The sequence below is a fragment of the Octopus bimaculoides genome, chromosome 18, assembly GCF_001194135.2.
Source record: "Octopus bimaculoides isolate UCB-OBI-ISO-001 chromosome 18, ASM119413v2, whole genome shotgun sequence".
Lineage (NCBI taxonomy): Eukaryota > Metazoa > Mollusca > Cephalopoda > Octopoda > Octopodidae > Octopus > Octopus bimaculoides.
The window spans coordinates 17,367,910-17,373,116 of record NC_068998.1 but is presented as its reverse complement, the minus strand read 5'-3'; the positions used below and the strand labels follow the sequence as shown (position 1 = coordinate 17,373,116).

General features: G+C 38.0%; 1 long non-coding RNA gene across 1 annotated transcript in view; it reads right to left on the bottom strand.

Moving 5' to 3' along the window:
* LOC128249922 (uncharacterized) overlaps positions 1–2,645 on the bottom strand; it is a 195,017-nt gene extending 192,372 nt beyond the window's left edge. Inside the window, exon 1 of the long non-coding RNA XR_008266071.1 lies at positions 1,826–2,645. This is a non-coding gene — a long non-coding RNA (uncharacterized LOC128249922). The remainder of the gene's footprint in view (positions 1–1,825) is intronic.
* Positions 2,646–5,207: the final 2,562 nt, after the last annotated feature.

Genomic DNA, 5,207 nt, shown 5'->3' with positions numbered 1-5,207 from the left:
CACACACACACATAGAAAAACAAGCACATATATATACACACATAGAAAACAGTCACCTATATATATATATATATACACACACATAGAAAAACAAGCTCCTATATATATATATATATATATATACACACACAGAGAGAAACACAAGCTCCTATATATATATATATATATACACACACACACACAGAGAAACACAAGCATCTATATACATACACACACAGAAACACAAGCACCTAGATATATACACAAGCACCTAGATAGATACACATAGAAACACAAGCACCTAGAGAGATACACATAGAAACACAAGCACCTACATACATACATACACACAGAAACACAAGCACCTATATAGAGGCATACACAGAGAAACACAAGCATAGAAACAAGTATCCACATCTATATACACATGGAAACAGGCAAAGAAACATTAGCACCTACATACTGTCACACACATACACACAAGCACCTACATACTTACACACACTCTCATACACATAAGCACCTACATACTCTCACATGCACACATACAGACACCTACATACTCTCACATGCACACATACAGACACCTACATACTCTCACACGCATACACACAAGCGCCTACATACTTATACACACAAGCACCTACATACTGTCACATATACACACGAGCACCTACATACTTTCACACACACATAAAGCACCTACATAATCTCACACACACGTACAAGCACGTATATAATCTCATACACACAGGCACATATATGCCGTCTCACATAGAAACACAAACACCTACACGCATACTTACAAAGAAATAAGCACTTACATACATGTAGGAACACATGCACACACAAACACACATGCATGCATACAAACACATATACATACATAGAGAAACACACGCATATACACACAAACATCGAATAATAGAAATGTCATGTTACATTTGCTTTCGATTTGAATGAAGGCAGCCCGACAGCTTTGACAAGCTTATCCAAGAAACGCAACATAAAAGTCTTCCTCTTAGATTTTCATCGGAAAATAATACTTCCTATAATTAAATTTCAGCATCTTCAGAGAAAATTCCTTCTCTCTCCACTGCAAATTATCTGTTCGTCCCCATAATTCCGATTACATTTGACAACACGCCATAGCAGACGAGTGTGTATGACAATGTTTGTAAAACATGTATGTATGTGTGTATATATATATATATATATATATATATATATATACACACACTCAAACACATCTATAAGTCTAGCATATATATATATATACACACGCGCATAATATATACATATCTATCAATATACTTATATAACATGCATATCTATGATATATAAAAATCAAATTTCTGATCTATATACACGCGCGCGCACTAAGATATGCATATATATAAACCAATCTACACATCTAGCATTCACACACACACACACATATATACACTGTATGTGTATATATATATATATATATATATACACACATACTTGTGAAGCCAAACACAATGAGAATAATAATAATAATAAATGTTAGACCGCTGTAGATTCGCGTTGTTTATTGATTAGAATTAAGCTAAATGTGATAAAGAATAAAAATATTTTTCTCCGAGAAAGACAACTGGCAGAATAATAATAATAATAATAATAATAATAAAATAAAAAAGAGGGAAGAAAAGGGGAAAACTGCAAAGCGAAGAATCCACGCTGTGGCTCCAACCAAACCACATGACACCATTACTACAACAGTAACTAATACGATAGTGAAATACGACAACCAAGGGGAAAAACAAAGAAAAATTTCAAGAAAGAACAATATATATATATGTGTATATTTCTATACATTTACCTGCAATGTTTCAGCACTTCATTTGTTGTTTTCTTATACAGTGTACAGAATCCAGAATTTCATTAAGCTGTCGAAGAAAAATTTATAACTCAATACGATGAGAGAATCACTTTAGTACTTGACTGCTTGCTTTAGATTCACGTCTTTCTACTTCTTCCTCTTCCTTCCTCTCTTCACCTCCTCTTCCTATCACTACCGCTGATGAACTCTAACCTCAGCTCTTATTCCAAACTCGCAAGAATCCAGTTCCAGTTAAACCGTTATTCTGTCTGCGCATGCGTTGTTAGCGATGCTCGTGTTGTTTTTCGCGGCCAGTGGTGGCGTCGCTGAGGATTCGAACGCTCGTCTCTGGAATTATGATTACGTGGTGAAGTGGTGAAGCTGTTGAGGCTGGGGATGTTGGAAGATAGGTAAAGTGACACGCTGAAAGTAATAAAGCAGAAATATGATTTCTATCGTATCGTAAACAATCTTTTTAAGAAGTTGTTTTACACGTACTGATAACCTCTGACAGCTGAATAAACTTCGTAGAAATATGAAATAAAAGATAATCTGCTTATCATTTCTCCTCCGGTAAACATGATACACTAAATAATCAGCAGGTAGAGATGATGATTGGGGAAGCAATTATTATTGTTATTGTTTAATTTGAGAAGGTAGTGCAGTGCCTATAGCCTTTTCAGTTCCCCTTGATTAAGAGATGGAATTAACTGCTTGGTGCGTCTTCAACAAGTTCGTGGTTAAAGAGGAAAGAGGGGGAGGATTTCTAAGAAGGAAAAGATTTTAGCAAGTTGTCTGAGTTGAAAACTCAGAACCCCGTCGAGGTGCTGAGTTTTGTAGACCCAAGAGAGCCTTGTCTGTGACCTGTAATTAAAAAGGCACAGACAATATCCTGTGGTTTGTAGAATTTGGTAGAGAGTATCTACCTTGAAGTCCAACACAAATATAACAAACAGCTTATCATTTCTGGGCTTCACACATCAATATTTAAGGAAAGAAAAATGGTTTTCCTACTGTGACCATTCTATTTTTCCCCCGTCGTAGGGCATTCAGGTCTACGTTATCCAATGTGAACTTTCTTGGCGATAGTTGGTTCGCACTTGCTGACAGCCATCTTCGTCCCAATAGCGGTAAGCAGGGATATGAGCCGGGGTGGAGTGGGGGGAGGGAGCTAGAACGCCGGAGTTTTCTACTGTCATAGGCTCGACCAATAAATCTGTTAGAGAACGACAGACACTTTAACAGCTTGCCTTTCTCAGCAGCAGAGCCTGATCTAGTAGTTGAACACACCAAGTTACCACAAGCAAGTGAAATCCCAGATAAGGGGCCCACTATCAGAAGTGGTCTAGCGCATCCCCCCCTCTCACATCCACTATGATCTGCTGGGACCATGAGGCAGTCCGACAAGCCTTTTTAGATATTTCTTCGTTGGGTGTGGTATGATAGAAATTCGAACGCTATTTCGAATGACTATACAGAGAAATTATCATTAATTCTTTAATTAACGCAGAATTGATGATAATTCTTTATTTCAGAAACTCAGATGAAAAACCTGATGGAAATTAATAGCTTAAAACCTAACATTTAGGATCTTTGGCATAGGTTTCTACGAAGTATTTATCTTTATAATAGGTCTACTGGGTAGATAATCTGAGCCCAATGTACGTAATGATTCTTTCAATCATCTCATCTAGTGTTGTTCCATATCTTGATTTTGCTCTGCATGAATTCGTGACACTTCTTTTTCTTCTACAGCTATGCCTGGTTTATCTGCCTCCTCACAGATAACGGCTTTACGATTTTCCCCTAACGTTACTTTCAGCGGACAGCTGGCCTTACATTTAAATTCCATGTTACACGAGGTCTTCTAAGATTCATGTTTTAAATCAGCAACTGTTCAATACTAACGTTCTCCGGAAAAAATAGAGCTTGTGCTTTGGACGACCCACCATATGGGGATGGTGGGGGTCAGTGTTTTCATTTATTTATTTGATATCCTGTCACTGCCATTATATTGTGAACGAACAAACATGGCTGTACAATAGGTATTGTTATTTTAATTGCTTAACTAGGAGGAAGAGTAATATCAATGACTCATTTCAAAACTTCCATAACAAATGGAGGAAAGGAGGGAGGCTTGAATACACGCATCACAGTGGACCCCACTAAAAGCACTCAGGCATCAGATCTGACTCATAAGAGCATTTAGCGGGGTCCAGTCTGATGCGTGTATTCAGGGATGCCTTCCCCCATCAGTTAGAGAAATTTTTTAATGAGTCAGTCATGGGTACATGCCTTTCGTCTTCTCAGCCATTAAAAATATTACTCATCAATTTCATTGTGTAACTGTTACTTACCGCGGTACCTATTTACAGTTATGTAGAGCCGAGTTCAAAAAATATTACGGAAGAAATAACCATACAGAGATTTCATTTTCGTCTACATTACACTATGATGTACCGTATTTTAACGTGCACAAGGAACCCCCTAATTTGGGGACTTAAAATTTAGAAAAAAAAAAAAAGATTTTGTAAGGGATTATAATATTACCCATGTATAAGAAACTCCCGTATTTTTTAAACCTAATTTTTGACAAAAAACGGTTCCTTATAGACGTTAAAATACGGTAATTAGTAACACAATTGAACGGAATGTGAAAGATATAGGGTGGGTTCCATCCATGTTGGAGAACCTGTTTTACTTTATCGACACAACGAACACGTCCCTACGAAGTTTCTTGACCTATTAGAAATAGCAACCAACTCTTCCTTGGCGAAGGTAAAGAATATGCACACCCGGTGTTTAGGGTTGGGGGTTTTTGTGACGTCGAAAACGGGGAAGAGCACACTGGATAAATGGGTTGATATGCAGCTTACTGTTGTAAAAAAGAGTGAAAGTAAATTGACCTAAAAAATGAATGTAAACTTAGATACAAACTAGAAGTAAAAATAATTTCGTTCAGTAGATAGTCTCTTGCCCACATGTACATTAACTGAATTATTATTCGCTCTTCTCAAAAACGTAATTGGCTTGTATAGTTCTGTAGTGACGTCATTTGGCGCCAAAATACAGTCGCCATTACTGCGTTTTCATCCACGCATGCGCAGGGAATAGTTCCGGAAGGAACACGGGAAGAGTCTCATGCGCATGCGTGGAATTCAACATCTAAACCAGTGATTCCCAAGGTGGGGCCTGAGAAAATTCAGGTGGGGCGCGGGGCATAGACGTGGGCTGTGAAAATATTTGTACATGACGAGCGGTCATCGCAGGCACAACCTTAGATTCCGTCTTTCCTTTGAAGCCTCCACATCGGAAACTCTCGCACCCCAGCGAGACAAAGAAGATCCCGCACTGAGCAATAAACTTACGCGCATCCCTATAC